Source organism: Cajanus cajan, chromosome 5, assembly GCF_000230855.2.
Source record: "Cajanus cajan strain Asha chromosome 5, NIPB_CcT2T_4, whole genome shotgun sequence".
NCBI classification, from domain to species: Eukaryota; Viridiplantae; Streptophyta; class Magnoliopsida; order Fabales; family Fabaceae; genus Cajanus; species Cajanus cajan.
In genome coordinates, this window is record NC_138521.1 from 60,644,125 (window position 1) to 60,655,043 (window position 10,919).

Below are 10,919 nucleotides of genomic sequence, written 5' to 3' on the forward strand. Positions count from 1 at the left end.
TTTTTTTTATAGTCTAATTTAATTCACTTATGATAAACGAGTTGACTCAGAGGTTATAATTCATTTTGACAGTTTGATTAGCATGGACCATGTGAGTAAGAGGCCTGTGAAAGCAAGAAGCAAACCCACCACCAGGTAACCTGAAGGTCTAGAATGGAAGCTTTGTTGTTTAGGGTTGTCCTCGGTCTAAACTTGGACAAGGCCCAAACAAGACCATCGGGAACAATCCAGTAGTCGAACACAGCCACAACACAGAGAAGTCCAAGAAGAACATCAAAACTTAGAAGAACAAAATTCAGAAGACATCTTGTAGAACTCAAAGGTTTTGTGTGACTGAGACAGAAGGTTTTTTAGGCTAGTGGAAGGGGGAGAGAGAGAGACACTTTAGAAGGGCCTTGAAATTATTGTGAAAGACCATGTTTGAGCCAACACTTGTATAGATATCAACACTTGTATACATTAAGAAGGTTAGGAATAAGATTAATTTTGTAAAAAGATGAAAGAAATAAATATATTTTCTCTTTTCAAATCTTTACTCATTTTTAGTATTTTTTTTCTAAAATAATTCATATTTCAGAATTTTAAAGTTTAATTAGAATCACTAGAATTGTGCTAAAAATTAAACGGAATTATATATATATATATAACCTAAAAATTAAATATATTTGTAACAGTAACTTTTTAAAAAGTTAAATAAAAAAATGTGTCTGGAGATAAGTCCATTAAGACATTCGTTTTTCGGATCTGTCCGCTAATTTAAATAAAAGTAAAAGCAAAAGCTTTTGCATAGATAACACATGTTCTGAGAAAAGAAATTTTTTTCTGATCAAATATTTATGAGGCAGTTAATTTGAAATATTTCAGTTTATACTCGATTTGTCCACGCAAAATATCACCCGTCTTGAGAAATTTCACCGTTTTATCAAAAGAGTGGAAGTTGACACATTTACAGGAAGAAAAAAAATTGACTTAAGTGTAGAAAATTCAAGGTCATTGGTTTCTGTAAAGACTTCTGCAAGCTTCATGTGAAAACTCCATAAACGGTTAACAGAAAATAAGGGTCACAATTTACGGTCAGGCAAGTTTGATTTATTATTACTCCTTCAGTTCTTTTTTAATTTCAGATTTGTAGTAAAAAGATGTTTAATTTTTTTTTATCAATTTTAAATTTTAAGACAATATTAAATATCATATTATCAATTATACTTTTATATTCTATTTAATTTTTAATTAATTTACACATAATAATTAATAAATATATAATATTAAATATTAAATAAAAAATATTATATATGTAAAATAATCTTAAACAATTATTATAAATAAACAATATATTACGGATTTATGCTTATTTTCCAAGCATAACAGTACTTACACAAATAATAAATAAGATTAGTGTATTAAAGAGAGAGAACGTTTCATCCTTCTCATTTGTCATGAGTTAATATTTTTTCTTCATACATCTGTCATGAGTTAATTCAAATAACAAGTGCATTCATTGAAAAGAAAATAAAACATATATTTTTTTTCAAGTAAATTCTACTACCCTCGTCCTTAAGAGTGAGATTACTGTGTCACACCCTCCCTTTTTTATGTTAAAGTATACGAGGTTTAAATTTATTTTTGAGATAAATCTAATTTTGTCTCTCAAATTTAAATTTAATATTTTAGTCTTTCAATTTTTAAAACAAAAATCACGAATATCCGTGACAATGATAAATCGATTGAACAAAGCAACCTTAATTAATTTAATGTCATCCACATGTTTTATCTTTTAAAAATATTTGTAAATAAATTTTGAATCTTGTAAAATGTGAATTTTTTTTATTGATTTATATTAACAACATCTAAGTAAAGAGATTATTTTTTCTCTCTAAATTTTAGGAAAAAAATATCAATTTTAAATTTTAAAAAAAATTATATTCACTAACATTAACACTAATAAAATTAAAAATATATACAATTGATATATATATTTATATTTATTTAATCAGATAATTAATATTCATTTCATTATTAAACATAATGTAGTGTTTAGTATATGGGAAGTTTTTAATTTTTCACAAATTTGAAGTTAAAAATTGTTGAATTGATAAGATAAAATTAGAATCAGTTTTGAAATAGTCTTTATTTGTTAGTTAGTGTTAATTTAAATAATTCCTATTTTTTAGGATTTAGATAGTTGTTTCCTAGTTTATCTCACGTCATGTTTGTGGAACATGGGTTGCAGTTTTTCATTTTGTTACTTCTTGTAAGGCTATACAAAGTCATATCAATTTATCAAATAATTAACAAGCAATAGGAGTATTTTGTTATTCCAATACTTTGAGTGCTTAACAATTGGTACCAAAGCTCCGTGAAAGGGTCTGATGATGAATAGAGTGTTGGAGAAAATATGGCAACCAAAAGGGATTTGTGCAACAATTTCAAAGTTTGATGATCAATATTATGATCATTTGAGTATGCTCATATGGAAAATCTTTTGCAATCAAAAGAATATTGGAGTTTGATTGAAGATAAAGTACTTACAGAAGCAGAAAGAGTCCAGTCTAGTGAAGCACAAAAGAAAGCTATTGATGATGTAAGGCTGAAAGATATGAAGGCAAAAAATTATCTCTTTTAGCCTATTGATAGATCAATTTTGGAGACCATTTTGAACAAAGATACAACTAAAAGCATATAGGACTCCTTGAAGAAAAAGTATCAAGGGACAACACGAGTGCAACGAGTACAACAACAAGCACTTCGAAAGGAGTTTGAAATGTTAAACATGAAGGAGGGAGAGTCTATTAATGACTATTTTGCATGCACCCTTGCCATTATCAACAAGATACATATTAATAAGGCAAAGATAGATGATGTGGATGTTGTCTAAAAAATATTGAGATCCATGACATCTAGGTTCAATTATGTGGTGTGCTGTATTGAGGAATCAAATGATATGGATGCTCTTACAATTGACGAATTGCAAAGCAACCTTTTAGTACACAAGCAACGCATGAAACCTCAAGTGGTAGAATAGCGGGCCTTAAAGGTCACCCAAGATGACTTTTCAGAAGGAAGAGGGCAAGGTCGTGGTGGAATGCGAAGACAAGGAAGAGGTGGAGGCGGGCATAATTTTGATAAAGCAACCATTGAATGTTATGTATCATCGCCATAAACTTGGACATTTCCAATATGAATGTCCAACCAAAGAATCAAATTCAACAAATTATGTTGCAAGTGGAGAAGAGGTGTTGTCGATGGCGTACATGAAGGAAGAATTGTGGTTCCTATAGACTCTGGATGCAGCAACCATATGTGTGGCAAGCGTGATCTCTTTGTTGATCTAAATGAAAGCTTATGAACAACAGTGACATTATAGGAGACAACTCAAGCATGAATGTGATGGGAAAAGGTATTGTTCGAATATTGACAAATGGTATTGCACATATCCTTATTGGTGTATTTTATATTCCTGGACTGAAAAACAAACTTATAAAGCATTGGACAGCTGGCGGAGAAAGGGCTTGAAATTCTTATACAGCGAAGAGTTTGCGAAATTTATCACCCTAAAAAGGGTTGATTTTGGAGATAGCAATGTCTTTAAATTGAATGTTCAAGTTGGCTGCAAAAACACAACTAAAAGAGGAAGCTTGTTTCAACACTTTGACAAAAGATCCAGTAGGACTTTGGCATTGTAGAGATGGCCACTTAAGCTTCATAGGTCTAAATACACTTCAACAAAAGGGAATAGTGCGAGGTTTGCCTTATCCTGACACTTCATAAAAAATAAATATAGATTGTCTAATGGAAAAGCAGTAGAGATCGAAGTCCATTTCCACACGCAGTCACGTGGAGGGCATCATAAATTATTGAATTGGTGCATGATGATATTTGTGGACCAATCAGTCAATAGTGGCAAAAGGTACATGATCAATTTTATTGATAACTTTAGAAAGAAAAAAAACATGGGTCTATTTTTTGGTTGAAAAATCTGAAGCTCTTTTGGCTTTTAAAAATTATAAAAGTTAAATTGAGAAAGAGATTAGTTTAGCCATATAGGGACTTCATATAGATCGTGGGGGTGAGTTCACATCATTTGAATTCGCTAATTTTTGTAGTGAGAATGGTATTCAAAGGCAATTGACAGCTCCCTACACCCCTCAACAAAACTGTGTAGCAGATTGAAAGAATCGAACAATCATGAATATAGTTCGCTTTCTAGACAAAAAAATGCCAAAAACATTTTGGCCTGAAGCTGTAAAATGGATAGTTCACATTCTTAATCGAAGTGCAACATTCGTAGTAAAGAACAAAAACCCATAAGAGGCTTGGAGGGGATTTAAACCATCAATGACTTATTTCAAGGTATTTGGATGCATATACATATTCCTGAATGTAAGAGAACAAAGCTTGATGACAGAAGTAAAATATGTATTTTTCATGGGGTCAGTGAGGAGTCAAAGGCATATAGGTTGTATGATCCCATTTCTCAAAGGATTATAATGAGCAGAGGTGTGGTGTTTGAAGAAGATGACAGCTGGGATTGGAGTAAAAACATGTGGAGGATATTTTGGCTGACTTGGATTGGGACGATGATGACAAAGGTGCAAATACAATATCTGGAACAAATGGAGATGGATCTGAAACCGGTGAAAACAACAACGAAGAACAAGCAGAAAACGCATCCACCTTGAGTGAAGAGCAGCCACGTGAATGTAGGATGAGAAGACAACCAGCTTGAATGAAAGATTATATAAGTAGAGAAGATTTATTTGAGGAAGAAAATTCAACAATTTTTTTCATGTTTACAACAGATTATCCAACTTGTTTTGAAGAATCCCAAAAGGAAAAAAATGGAAAGCAACAATGAATGCAAAGATTAAAGCCATAAAGAAAAATAATACTCAGGAATTGATTGAGTTACTTGTAAGAGCAAAGAGGGTTGCTGTAAAATGGGTATATAAGACAAAATTAAATGAAAATGGTGATGTGGAGAAGTACAAAGCGTGCTTGGTTGCAAAAGGATATACCCAAAATATGGTATATAGTACACTAAAGTTTTTGCGCCTGTGGCACATATGGAAACAATTCGCATGGTGATTTCACTTGCAGATAAAAAAGGATGGGAAATCTTTCAACTAGATGTCATGTCTGCTTTCCTACATAGAGAACTTAATGAAGAGATTTTCATTGATCAACCACCTGGTTATCAAAGAAAAGGCGCAGAGCAAAAAGTTTACAAGCTAAAAAAGGCTTTATATGGATTAAAACATGCATTGCGAGCTTGGTACAGTCACATAGGGCCTTACTTTGTTAAGGAGTGTTTCAAACATTGTCCTTATGAGCACACTTTGTTTGTTAAAGTAGAAGATGGAGGTAAAATCTTGATTATGTGTCTCTATGTTGATGATCTTGTTCTTACTGGCAATGATAAACTTGTTTAAAGAATTTGAAAGCTTTATAATGCATGAGTTTGATATGACAAATCTTGGACAAAGGAGATATTTTCTTGGCAAAGAAGTTTTGCGAAATCAAGAAGGTATGTTTATTTGCCAAAAGAAATATACCCAGAGAGTGTTAGAAAGGTTTAGTATAAATCCAGTTCATAATCCAATTGTTCCAGGTTGCAAACTCACAAGGGATGAGAATGGAGTTAGAGTGGACAACACTCACTACAAACAATTAATTGGCAGCTTGATGTATTTAATTGCCACTTGGCCTAATCTTATGTTTGTGGTTAGCCTTTTAAGTACATATATGGAGTGTCCCACTGAGTTGCACTTCCAAGCTGCAAAGAGAGTTTTGAGATATGTAAAAAGAACCTCAAACTTTGGGATATTCTACAGAAAGGGGGGAGATGAGGAGTTGGTTTCATATACAAACAGTGATTATGCTAGAGATTAGGATGGGAAGAGTACTTCAGGCTATATCTTTCTATTAAGCTCAAGTGTTGTTTCTTGGTCCTCAAAGAAACAACCAATATATAGTCACTCTCTCTACCATTGAAGTAGAGTCCGTTGTTGCAGCTTCTTGTACCTATCAATTAAGCTATTTGGATAAAAAGGGTTCTAAATAATTTTAATCACATTCAAAGTGACAGCATAACAATTTTTTTGATAATAGTTCAGCCATCGAGCTATCAAAGAACCTTGTTCTTCATGGTCGTAGCAAACACATAGATGTTAGATTTCACTTTCTTCGCGAGCTCACAAGGGATGGAGTTGTAAAGCTAGTCCATTGTCATACTCAGAAGCAAGTTGCAGATACAATTAGCAAGTCATTAAGGGGGGTGTATTGGTTTAGGATTTCGTAGGATTTTAAAAGATTTTTTTTTAGTAAAAAAATCCATTGGTATTCAATCAGGATTTTATGTCACTTAAAAATAATCCAGTGGTATTCAATCAGGATTTTCAAGATTTTTTAAAGAGTCCATTAAAATCCATTGGTATTCATTTGAGATTTTTTACAACTTAAAAACAATCCATTGGTATTCAAAAATATAAGGATTTTAAAGGATTGTTGTGTGAGAGGGATTTTGAAGGACTTTCTAGTGTTATCTATAAATACCAAATTCATAAAACAATCTCATCCAAACCCATCGGATTTCGAAGGATTGTTTGAAGTGACTTTTCAAGTGAGTTTTTTATCTTTTTTTTCTATGCTCCTGTCTTCTCCATTTTTTCTTTGCTAATAATATTGCACTATTGTTCATTGCTCATATATAATATTGTAATATTGTTCTCATCTCATTCTCCTATTTTGTGAAACTCTGATATATAAATGATAGTGTCATTGATTTGTTCTATTTTTCTGTTCGTTCTCTTTAATTGACTTGCTTTATTTTATTCTATGTAGTTGAATTTGTTCCTTTATATAACACAAAAAAAATGCTTAAAATTTTAACTTTTAAGTGGTAATTTTTTTTATAACACACATCAAGAAAAGAAAAAAGTGAAAGATGAAATTGATATTATAATCTCTACAATATATATATATATATATATATAAAAGATGAATTTGTTAGGGTTTCTGTGAGTAAAATGAGATGAAAATTGATCTTAATTGGGGGAAGAACTCTCTTAGGATAAAAATTGCGATTTATCTTCTTCCCTTAAGTTTGTTACTCTTATTCTCCTCCTTTTATGACTCAACAATTATTTTATTTTTTTTACTATGAATTTTTCTTTTTCTTTTTATATTGTGAAATTAGGACTTTTTTATATTTTAAAAAAGAAAATTAACATAAAACGTTGCAGTATCTAATTTTTTAGGGTTTAGAATTTATGTCTTCATTAGCTTATTTTTTAAAAGAGGAAATATTGTTAAAATATTTGTTAGAATAATTTATATTTATAAATATCGTTAAAAATTATCATATAATATATAACTAAAATAATATATATATATATATATATATATATATATATATATATATATATTCCTTATATCTAAATGCTTATTCTTTAAATAATAATAATAATAATAATTATTATTATTATTATTATTATTATTATACTAATATTAAATATATTGCATATGTAATTAGGTAACTATTTTTTTGGTGGATTGTGGATTTCCTAATCGACGTCAATTTTTAGCTCCATTTCGAGGTGTAAGGTATCATCTACAAGATTTTGCAGGTCAGGGTAATCACCCTGAAAATGAGAAAGAATTGTTCAATCTTTGTCATGCGTCTTTAAGGAATGTGATCGAGAAAATATTTGGTATTTTTAAATCAAGGTTCACAATTTTTAAGTCAGCATCTCCATTTTTATTTAAGACACGAGTAGAACTTGTGTTAGTATGTGTAACACTACATAATTTTCTACGTAAAGAATGTCGTTCTGATGAATTTCCAATTGAAGCGGTGGATGAACCTTCATCTTCAACGTTACCAATTAATGAAGATCATACTTTTGAACCTATTATTCAAATCCAGGAACAAGAGCGAAAATACGCTAATGCTTGGAGGACTAGTATAGATATGGATATGTGAGTGAATGCTATTTAAGAGGACAAGATATTATGGAGAATTATTATTATTATTATTATTATTATTAATTCTCTAGACATTATTTTTTATTATTATTTTTGTCTTTGACTCTTTAAATTTGAATGTATGAAATTTTTTTTGAAATCTTATCAAATGTCAAAAATCCATGAAAATTCTACAAAATCCCACAGAATCCATTAAAATCCTGATTTAAAAGTCTTGCAGAATCCATTAAAATCCTGATTTTAAGTCTTGTAGAATCCTGCAAAATCTTAAAAGTCATGAAAATCCTGCAAAATCTTTTAAAATCCGTAGAATTTTTTTTAACTAAAAAAGTCCTTTAAAATCCTAATCCAATACACCCCCCTAAAACTTGATTTGTCTGAAAAGCTTAGGAGCCAATTAGGAGTACGTGCTTATCTAAATGTAAACCGAATAAATTAAATATTTAGTTTATGGGATCGATGTTGAATTGATAAGATAAAATCAGAATTAGTTTTGAAATAGTCTTTATTTGTTAGTTAGTGTTAATTAAATAATTCCTATTTTTTTAGGGTTTAGATAGTTGTTTCCTAATTTATCTTACGTCATGTTTGTGAAACGTGGGTTGTAGTTTTTTTTCTTATCAAATAACAAATAATGGATGTATTTTATTATTCTAATATTTTGAGTGCTTAACAAAAATATTATTTTTTTATGTTTGATTAATTTATTGTTTTAAGAATAACCTTGAATGAAGGTTATTTAAAACATTCCGAAATCAAATATTAAAAATCTACTGCACCCAAAAATAATGTTAATTGTAAGTCCATTAAATGGTATTAAAATTACGTGATAGAAGGTTGTTGGATGATATATTTTTTTAAAATCAATCATAAACACAATCACAATATAATGATTATTAGCTGATATCAATGCTTTTTATAGGATTCATTTAATTATTTTGATTTGATTTAGCATATCGTTTATCAAATTTTTTAAAGAAAACCTCATTAACAAATGTGATGTTATTGGAGTTTAAGTGAATGGCTTTCGCAGATTTAGTTTTAAATCAAAACACTCCTTAACGATTTTTATTTTTATTTTTTCATTCAGCTGATTTATAATTTATTTTTTATAAATAAAAAAGTTATATATACTTTCATAAAAAAAGAAGAAAACTCTAATCGAGTATTAAGAATAATCTAATTCTACATATATTCAATGTGTTATATATTAAAGATTGTGCAAAAGAATCGTGTTCTAGTGTTACTGCTGGCTAGTTTATCGTGCAAAAAATCGTGTTCTAGTGTTACTGTTGGCTAGTTTGTTGAGCAAAAATCGTGTTCTAGCTGGTTTTGGCTAGTTTCTTCTCTTTTATTTTCTCATTGTAAAAAAAAAGTGCAAAACTCGTGTTAAATTTAATAGATTATCCAATGACTTTAAATTAGGAATTATAATGTTATTGAATGATGCCGATGCATTTTGTTAGGAATAATGTTGGCCATTTTAATTTAACATACCATTTATATCGATTTGTACGTTTGCGGAAACAAAATAAATTTTTGAACTTCATTTCTATTTTGCTTTGATAAACTTAACTACTAAAGTTTGAATATATGTAGATGAAAAAAATAGAGGGATTGTGAGTGGCTCCGTGTTAACAATAAAGAAGGATGCACTGATTTAGAGGACAGGCTGCCTCCTAAGAAAGGAACAAGAGGAGAATGAGAATACTTTTTCTGCCAATTCCATTCACAGTACAGGCCATATAAAGCAATAATTCTAGAAGGATTCCCCTAACACTTGGCACCATCAGGCCATACAACAATCACCAAATCTTAACTAACTTCTTCTAGAAATAAAGGGGAAAATACATAATGTAATAAAAGAGCTGCACTAATAGTGAATGAAGTCAGTCCAACCACTGGGCCTGTTGGTGACTCTTTTGGGCCTTGCATTGTCAACCGTAGCCTCACATGTAACAATACCATCCCCTTCGGCAACGACCTTGTCCCCAAGGTCATAGAAGGATTTGAGCTCCAACCAATTCTCCCATGATGTATCATCAGGAGACAGTCCATGCCACTGAACCAAAGCAAACTTGGTCGGTGTTCCATTGACCGGAACAGTTTTGAAAGCAAGAATTGCCAAGGGGGTGACAAGAGGATTGTTGTCAACAAAAGACGGTGGAAGCTGATCAATTAGTGCTGAAACGGGTCCCTCATGCGGTTTCAACATAGAGCAATGGAAGACATTGTGAATTTTGGATGATGAAGGGAGCTCTACACGATAGGCCACCGGTCCTACCCGCTCAAGCACCTGGAAAGGGCCATAGAAACGCCGAGCCAGTTTATGATACTTCTCCCCTGATACCGAAATCTGCTTATAGGGCTGAAGTTTAAGATAAACCCATGACCCAACAGCAAAAGTCTGGTCACGGCGCTTCGAATCAGCTATCTTCTTCATGCGCGCCTGGGCTTTGGCTAAATTGGTCTTCAAAAGTGACAGAATCTCCTCTCGTGTGGCCAGGGTGGAGTCACAGCCAATGTTAGAAGAAGTCCCTTCGACATATGCAGGAATCGAAGGAGGAGGCTTGCCATACATTACCTCAAAGGGAGACAACCCTGAACCAGAATGAACAGATGTATTATAATGATACTCAGCCCACGGTAAGTATTTAAACCAGTGAGTGGGTTTGTCATGAGCAAAGGCGCGCAAGTACTGCTCAATCGTGCGATTCATGACCTCAGTTTGACCGTCCGTTTGAGGATGGTAAGAGGAACTCATTCTGAGAAGCGTGCCACTGAACTTGAAGAGGTCGGACCAGAATCGACTGATGAAAATAGGGTCGCGATCAGAGACGATACTCTTGGGTAACCCATGATGCTTGCACACAATGGAAACAAACAGTTCTGCAACCTTGTAGGCAGTAAAGTCAGATCGCAGGGCCCCCAAATGA